Source organism: Sciurus carolinensis, chromosome 6 (assembly GCF_902686445.1).
Source record: "Sciurus carolinensis chromosome 6, mSciCar1.2, whole genome shotgun sequence".
Classification (NCBI taxonomy): Eukaryota; Metazoa; Chordata; class Mammalia; order Rodentia; family Sciuridae; genus Sciurus; species Sciurus carolinensis.
The window spans coordinates 132,036,239-132,046,038 of NC_062218.1; the positions used below are offsets into that span (position 1 = coordinate 132,036,239).

At 36.8% G+C, this 9,800-nt stretch overlaps 1 pseudogene; it reads left to right on the top strand.

Moving 5' to 3' along the window:
* The first annotated feature begins 8,239 nt into the window (after positions 1-8,239).
* On the top strand, positions 8,240-9,176 carry LOC124986409 (immunity-related GTPase family M protein 1-like; annotated as a pseudogene).
* The last annotated feature ends 624 nt before the right edge of the window (positions 9,177-9,800 follow it).

Sequence of the window (9,800 nt, forward strand, 5' to 3'; positions counted from 1 at the left end):
TAAGCTAAAAGAATTTACAAATAGAAAGCCTGTACTACAGAACATTCTCAGCAACATATTCCAAGAGGAGGAAATGAAAAACAACAATGTAGGTCAACAAAGGAAGGAACTACCTTAAAGGAAAAACAAACCAAAGGAGAAACCAAGTCAAGTTAAAAACCAAAAATAAGCCAAAATGACTGGGAATACAAATTATATCTCAATAATAACCCTGAATGCTGATGGCCTAAACTCATCAATCAAAAGACATAGACTGGCAGATTGGATTGAAAAGAAAGACCCAACAATATTCTGCCTTCAAGAGACTCATGTCATATATAAGAATACCCATAGAATAAAGGTGAAAGGATGGGGAAAAAACCTACCATGCACACAGACTCAGTAAAAAAGCAGGGGTTTCCATCCTTATTTCAGATAAAGTGAACTTCAAACCAAAGTTATTCAGAAGGGATAAAGAAGGACATTTCATACTGCTTAAAGGAACCATAAATCAGGAAGACATAATGATCATAAATATTTATGCCCCAAACAACAGTGCATCCATGTACATCAAAAAAATCCTTCTCAATGGAAGAAATCAAATAGACCAAAACACAATAATTCTGGGTGATTTTAACACACTGCTCTCACCACTGGATAGATCTTTCCAACAAAAACTAAACAAAGAAAACATAGAGGGCTGGGGTTGTGGCCCAGTGGTGGAGTGCTTGCCTTGCATGTGTGAGGCACTGGGTTTGATTCTCGGCACCGCATATAAATAAGTGAATAAAATAAAGGTCCATCAACATCTAAAACATGTTAAAAAAAAAGAAACTATAGAACTCAATAACACAATCAATAACTTAGACTTAACAGACATATATAGAATATCCCATCCATCAATGAACGAATACACATTCTCCTCAGCAGCACATGGATCCTTCTTTAAAATAGACTGTATGTTATGCCACAGAGCAGTCATTAGTAAATGCAAAATAATAGAGATACTACCTCTTGTTCTATCAGATCATAATGGAATGAAATTAGAAATCAATGAAAAATAAAAAAACGCAAATTACTACAACACCTAGAGACTAAATAATATGCAATCAAATGAAGCATGGATAACAAAAAGCATCAGGGAGGAAATAAAACAATTCTTAGAGATAAATGAGAATGACAATACAGCATATCAAAATATCTGGGACACTATGAAAGCAGTATTAGGAGGAAAATTTATTGCATGGAGGGCATTCAAGAAAAGAATAAGTCAAAAACTAAATAACCTAACACCTAACACTACAAAGTCCTAGGAAAAGAACAGAACAACACCAAAAGTAGCAAAAGATAGGAGATAATTAAAATCAGAACTGAAAACAATGAAATTGAAACAAAAGAAACAATTCAAAAAATTGACAAAAGTTGGTTCTTTGAAAAAGTAAACAAAATAGACAAACTTTTAGCCACACTAACAAAGAGGAGAGAGAAAACTCAAATTACTAAAATTCATGATGAAAAAGGAAATAACATGACAAATACCACTGAAATACATAACATAATGAGAAGCTACTTTGAAAATCTATATTCCAACAAAATAGAAAATATTGAAAACATTGACAAATTTCTAGAGACATTTGATCCTCCCAAACTGAACCAGGAGGATATACACAATTTAAATAGATCAATGTCAAGCAATGAAATAGAAGAAACCACCAAAGCCTAGCAAACAAGAAAATTCCAGGACCAGACAGATTCTCAAGCTGAGTTCTTCAAGACCTTCAAAGTAGAGCTCATTCCAATACTCCTTGAAGTATTTCATGAATAGAAAAGGAGGGAACCCTTCCAAACTCATTCTATGAAGTTAGTATCATTCTGATACCAAAGCCAGACAAAGATAAATCAAGGAAAGAAAACTTTAGGCCAATAGTTCTGATGAATGTAGACACAGAAATCCTTAACAAAATCGTATACAAAAGCATATTAAGAAGATAGTGCATCACAATCAAGTGGTGTTCATCCTGGGGATACAAGCTTGGTTCAACATCTGAAATCAATGTTATTCACCACATCAATAGACTTAAAGTTAAGAATTATATGATTATTTCAATAGATGCAGAGAGAGGGTTTGACAAAATACAACACCCCTTCATGCTCAAAACACTAGAAAATATAGGGATAGTAGGAACATACCTCAACATTGTAAAGGATATTTGTACTAAGCCCACAACCAACAATAATTCTTAATGGAAAAAAAATGGGAAAGCATTTAAAAGCTTTGAAAACTGGAAAAAGACAGGGATGTCCTCTTTCACCTTTTCTATTCAACATTGTGCTTGAAGTCCTAGCCAGAGCAATTAGACAGACCAAAGAAATTAAAGGAATAAGAATAGGAAACAAGGAACTCGAGCTGTCACCATTTGCTGATGACATGATTCTGTATTTAGAGGATCCAAAGAACTCCTCCAGAAAACTTCTAGACCTAATAAATGAATTTAGCAAAATAGCAGGATATAAAATCAACAAGCATAAATTTAAAGCATTTTTATTCATAAGTGATGAAACAACTGAAAGGGAAATGAGGAAAACAACTCCATTCACAATAGCCACAAAAAAAAATAGAATAAAATACTTGAGACTCAATCTAACCAAAGAGGTGAAAGACCTCTACAATAAAAACTACAGAACATTAAAGAAAAAAATTGAAAAAGACTTTAGAAAATGGAAAGATCTCCCATGTTCTTGGATAGGCAGAATTAATATTATCAAAATGGCCATACTTCAAAAGATGCTATACAGATTTAACACAATTTCAATTAAAATTCCAATGACATTCCTCATAGAAATAGAGAATGCAGTCATGAAATTCATCTGGAAGAACAAAAGATCCAGAATAGCCAAAGAAATCCTGGGCAGGAAGAGTGATGCAGGAGGTATCACAATACCAGACCTTAAACTCTACTATACAGCAATACTAACAAAAACAGAATGGTATTGGCACCAAAATAGACAGGTAGATCAATGGTACAAGATAGAAGACATGGAGACATACCCACATAAGTACAGTTATCTCATACTAAAGGTGCCAAAACCTTACAATGGAGAAAAGATAGCCTCTTCAAAAATGGTGCTGGGAAAACTGGAAATTCATATACAGTAAAATAAAATCAAACCCTTATCTCTTACCCTGTACAAAACTCAACTCAAAATGGATCAAGGATCTAGGAATTAGACCTGAGAACCTTCACCAAATAGAAAAAAAAGTAGGCCCAAATCGCCATCATGTTGGCTTAGGACCAGACTTTCTTAACAAGACACCCAGAGCACAAGAAATAAAGCAAGAATCAGTATATGGGATAGATTCAAACTAAAAAAATTTTTTTCAGCAAAGGAAACAGTCAATAATGTGAAAAGAGAGCCTACAGAGTGGGAGAAAATCTTTTCTGCACACACTTCAGACGGAGCACTCATCTCAAAAGTTTATAAAGAACTTATAAAACTGTACGCTAAAAATACAAAGAACCCAATCAATAAATGGGCTAAGAAAATGGGCAGACACTTCACAGAAGAAGATATACAGGTAATCAACAAATAAATGAAAAGTGCTCATCATTTCTAGTAATTATAGAAATGCAAATTAAAACCACCCTAAGATTTCATCTAATTCTAATTAGAATGACTATTATCAAGAACACAAGCAATAACAAGTGTTGGCATGGATGTGGGGAAAAAGGCACACTCATACATTGAGATGGAGTTGGAAATTGGTGCAACCACTCTGGAAAGCAGTATGGAGATTCCTCAGAAAACTTGGAATGAACTCATTATTTGACCCAGCTATCCTACTCCTGGGTTTATACCCAAAGGACTTAAAATCAGCATAGTATACTGATGCAGTCACATCAATGTTCATAGCAGCTCAATTCATAAAAAGTAGATTGTGGAACCAATTGAGAGGCACTTCAATTGATGAATAGATAAAGAAACTGGTACATATACACAATACTCATCCATAAAGAAGAATAAAATTATGGCATTTGCTGGTAAACGGATGAAGTTGGAAAATATTCTAAGTGAAATAGGCCAAGCCCAAAAACCCAAAGGCCAAATGTTTTCTGTGAGAAGTGGATGATAATACATGATGACGGTGGGTGGTGGGGGTGTATAGAAAAATGAAGGACAGTTAGATGATGTAGAGGAAAATGGGGCTGGAGGGGGTGAGAGAAGGAAAATAGTAGACTGGGACAGACGGTATTACCCTATGTATATGTATAATTACATGAGTGGCATGAATCTACATTGTGTCAAACATAGAAATGAAAAGTTGTGCCCCATTTGTGTACAATGAATAAAAATGCAGTTTTTAAAAATAAAAGATAATTTAAATAATAAAAAAGAATTTGTAATAAAAAAGATATAATAAAATAAATTTAATTAATTAATTAATTTAATTTAATTCTTGATTGACCTCCATTTGCTTTCAGAGCTTGAAATATGTTGTTCTATCAGCTCCTACCTTTGAGAGTTTGTGTTGAGAAATCAGTTGAGATCTGAAGTGGTTTTCAATACATAATTTGCTTTTTTTCTTTCACAGCCTTTAAATTTTATCCTTTTTCTGTACTTTAGTTATTTTCATTGTAATGTGTCTTGGTATGGTCCTGTTTTAGTTTCATACATTTGGGGTTCTGTAAGCCTCCTGCGTATGATTTCCCATTTCACTCTTTAGGTCTGGAAAATTTTTTTATATTATGTCATTGAAAAGATTGTGCATTACTTTGATTTGTATCTCTGTTCTTTCTTCTATCTCAATAACTCTTAAATTTGGTCTTTTCATGTTATCCCATAATTCTTTTTTTTTTTTCAATAAAACCTTTATTCATAAAATGGGCAGCAGGCTATAATTGTTCATTCGTTATATTTTGCTGACCCTGATAAAGATTATCACAAGCTATTTTAAAATACTCCAGAAATCTTGGAAAAGTTTAAAAGAGAAAATTAAAATCACCTATAATTCTATTATTCAGAAATAGATTCAACTAACATTTTAAGATTATTTTTCAGTTTTTTCCATGTATATATATTATTTTCATAGTTGATATAATAATGGGTATGCTATTGCAACATATTTTTCACTCATATTATCTTTGACCATTATTCTACATTATCAAAACTTTAAGGAACATTCCAAATAATTATGCTATATCCCCTCATGTGGGTGTTATCCCATAATTCTTGAAAGCTCTATTCATGGATTCTTACCATCTTCTCTGTTTGGTCAACTTTATTTTTAATATTAAATATTTTTTCTTCATTGTTTAAGGTTTTGTCTTCCAAATGGTCTAGTGTGTTGGTGATGCTTCCATTGAATTTATAATTTGATTTATTGATTCCTTCATTTTGAGGATTTCTGCTTGTTTTTTTTTCACCATCTCTAACTCTTTATTGAAGTGATCTTTCATTTCCTATATTTTCTCTTTGATTTCATTCTATACCGTCCTTCAATTTGTAGATCATAGTAACTATGTATATTCTAAACTTCTTGGATATTTCTTCTATTGTGTTGTTAGTGATTTCTCTTATTGGGGCATCTAGGTTTCTTTGTGGTATTTTGTTTCTTTGTTTTTATTTTTATTTTTTTCATGTTGCTTGTGTGTTTTCTCGCCTAGTTGTAAGAATCTGAGACAATACAGATTCTACTCTGTAGACTTAAATGTACTTAACATTTTCAGTATCTCACCTTTAACAGTGATTCTGATATCAACAATATCCAGTGCAAACAATATACAGCCTCAAATCTAATAGCTCCCAGCAAGGAGTCCAGTGCCCTCTTGCTATAAACAGCAATGATGAGTTCAATCAATGTCAAAATAAAAACAAAATTTGCCAAATGGATTTACAATTTCAAATAGTGAACAAAGTAAGAACACAAACAGCACAGAATATATGATGTTCATGAGTGAGAAAGAGAGAAGCCAGAAACAAAACTTCACAGGAAAAGTGGAAGAGGAACTAAGACAGATTGGCTGTTAGGTGGAGAAAAGGTAGAAAAATATTCTAGGAAGACAGACAAGTGAAAGGAAGAATTCATATAAGAGAATGAATATAAGAGAAGAAAAAAAATATATAATATACAGAATATCTAGCAGAACTGCAAAACGCCATGCATATATCACTGTCTTCAACAAACTACTGCACAAAAAACACCCTGCTCCAAATATGGTGAAGAGAGATGCCAGAGAAGAAAAAAATTAAAATAAAATAAATCTTGGTGGAATATTGAACAACTGCCTCTGCCAGTGTTCAGAAGATTTTCAGTCCTGTCTCTGACTTCCCACGAGACTTCCTGGCCCAGACAGACAATGGCAGACTCAGTCACTATCTTGCCACTCTGGATCTTAGATGACCTTGGTTCAGCCAGGTTGCAATCCCAAGATCTCAATGCCACTGGAATTTGGAGAGAGACCACCAGGAATGAGCAATCCTAACAGATAATAAAGAGATGGTAGCAACCCTCCCTCCCAGGAGGAAGATCCCAGTTGCAGTCAAACTCATAGGCACCCCAACTGAACCTTCAGGTCCTGACTGGTGTCCCCAGACAGGGGTGGATGTGCCCCAAAATGGTAGTAGCAGTAAACCCACTGGCACCCCAAACAAACCCAGGCTGTGGCCAGCATCTCAAAATGATGTGGTTTCATGTAGCCAAACCTAGAGTCTCCCTGGCAGCCAACCTCTGGGCAGTGGTGGAAGTGGCAGTAGCAGGATCGGTGGCTACAGGCAGGGAGTCAGCAGCAGCTGCAGACATCAGTGTCATTGGCAGTAAGTCGGGGGGACTGCAACAGCAGTGGTGGCAGCGGCAGCCAGTTGTGACTGGAGCTGCAGCAGCACCCAGAGAAAACACCTGTAGGTGCCCTCCAGGATGTGGCAGCAGTTTGGCTGCAGTATATGGCAGCAGGGAGTCTGAGGCAGCGTTGGAGGCAGCAGACCTCTGGGCAACAGCGACTGTGACAGTGTCAGCAGCAGCAACAGCACCCAGAGAAAAGATCTCCAGTCACCTGTGGCGGCAGCAGCAGGGGTAGCTGTGTCCAAAGAGAAAACCTCTGGGCAATGGTAGCAGCACCTGGGGAAAAGACCTTCTGGTGTCTGCAGCGGCTGTAGCAGTAGCCTCAGAGGCTGATATGCCCCGTCCCCCAGAGAAGTCCTGCTGGCAGTGGCGGTGGCAACCAGTGAGGAGGTGGTGTCTGAGGCAGCATGGGCAGCCTGCTCACTCAGAGAATACACTGGACATTGGCAGCAGCAGCCTCAGGAGCAGCTGCTCCAAGTCCCACTATTGTGTATGACTGCAATGCACTAATAAAACATTTTCTATAAAGAAGGAAATAAGTTTTAAAGGGAAAAATACCACAAAAATCACTCATAATTGCTTAATTGTGAAAGTTCATCAAGTAGGAATCATTTGTATGTTGCAAACTTGAAAAGAACGCTTTGTAATAATAACAAATTGTATTTTCCAATCCTGCTCCATGAAATGCTTTCAATGTCATTGCAATCATTCAGCCAACAGGAGAAATTTACATTCACAGAACTTTAATATCTATATTGTTAACAAGAACAATAGTAATAAACAATAGTAAACATGCTGACTTAAAAATCAATGATTATATGCAAAACTAATGAAGTTGATGAGAGAAAAACTTTTATTACTTTTGCCATTGTGTTGGAAGTTACTGCAAATTTTTATGAAAAAAATTTAGAGGAAAGAAAAAGAATTTTTCATATTATAATTAAAATAATTAAGTAACTGCTGACACAGTAAAACAACCCCAGGGAAGACTTATAGGTTCTTAGGGATGAATTACTTGGTATGAAGTTCTGGCACAAGCTGACAACTGCCCTGCTGGCATTTCCAGTAGTCAGTTCTGACAACTAGTCAGGGTCAAGTAGGGATATTTGCTTCCAGCTGAGTGATCTGTGTGGTATTCCATGGATCAAGTCAACTGGTGTGCATTGTCAAGACTTGGAGTTAAGTATTGGTACAAGAGCTTCAGAGCAATCTTCAGAGTCTCTCCACACTCCAAGAATATATAAATTTGCAAGAGGTCTTAGCTTGTTCTGCTTGTAATTGAATGCCTTTACAATAAGTTTGACTGTAGATCTGAAACCCTGGGCAAATGATATTATGTCTGATGATTTCTGTGCAACCCTGTGTATGATCTTCCTAACTCCATGCAATTCTACATCTGCAGGTTATTCCACACTCATCAACATGGCAGGAGCCCCACTGTCTCCTAGAACCATGTTATCTTCTTCCCCCTCTTCTCTCATGTTGGCCCACTCATGCAGCAGTATTTTATCTCAGGATGTCATAAAAAATATCGAGATGGCCTTGAATAAAGGGAAGTTATTGAAAATGGTCTCTGTGATCAAGAAAACCATGGGGATAGCACTCAAACCCCAAGTGAGCATTGCTGTGACTGGGGAGTCAGGCAATGGTATGTCATCCTTCATAAATGCACTGCTGTTCCTTGGACATGAGAAGGAGGCCTCAGCTCCCACTGGAGTGGTGAGGACCACCCAGAAAAGAGAAAGCTACTCTTCTTCCCACTTTCCTAATGTAGTGCTGTGGGACCTGCCTGGTATGGGGACTACTGTTCAAAGTTTAGCAAATTATCTGAAAGAGATGAGTTCAGACACTATGACCTCTTTATCTTCAGTGCATCTGAGTAGTTCAGCATTAATCATGTAAAGCCTGCCAAAGTCATTGAGGGATTGGGAAACAGGTTCTGTGTTGTCTGGACTAAGCTGGACAGGGGTTGCAGCACAAGTGCCCTCTCAAAGGAACAGCTATTGCAGAATATTCAAAAGAATATTGTGTGACTTTATTGCATGACTTTTCAAGTCTTGGGGACATTTTGAAAATAAAAATCTCCAAAATCAGGTGCAATTGTTCCCAAAAGATCATTTTCCATACCTGTGAACACATCACTAATGATAGAGTGATCTCCCTGCTGAAGAAAATAGGCACAGGGAGTTCCCAGGACACTCTTGGCATCCAAGATCCAAATAATTTGGGTGAGTGTCTGAAATCCTACAGATTGCTCTTTGGTGTGGATGATAAATCTCTCAAGTATGTGGCACAGAGCATGGGAAAGTCAGTTAAAGAGTACACAAACATTGTTAAGTCCCAGGACATACAGACTTAACACCAAGAGAGCTGGACATTGTTTTGGATAGGCTATATTATGGCTATATATATGACTCATATACAGGTCTTAGCTATGTCCAATACTAAGGTTACTCTGCTGCCAACTACCTTAACTCCATGGAACAGAAATACTTGAGTCAGTTGCTAAAGACACAAAGACCATCCTGAGGAAAGTCCTTGGAAGACTCCATCAACAGGCTCCTTCTTGGGGAAAGTCTGAACACGTGAAGCCCTCTTCTTAGCTGTGTACCCTTACTGTTATGCAACCTTTCCACGCCCATGAATTCGAAGTTCCTTGAGGTTAATGGGTAACTGCTCATTGTGTGCCCACCTCAGGAAACATGGTAACGGGTTCTACTCTTTGTCACTTGCTTAATTTTTAAGTAAATTAAAAAGGGGGAATTTTCTTCTTCCAATTGCAGTGTTCCATATATTTTACACATGCTCCTTGTGATGATTAATCTTGATTTTCCTGTTGGTTGGATTGAGAGAAGCCTAGAAAATTGGTAAAGCACAATTCTGGGTATGTTTGTGAGAGTGTTTGCAGAGATGATTGGTATGAGGGATAGAAAACTGAATAAGATGCACACTGAATGTGTGTGGCAATGTCTAATAAACTAGA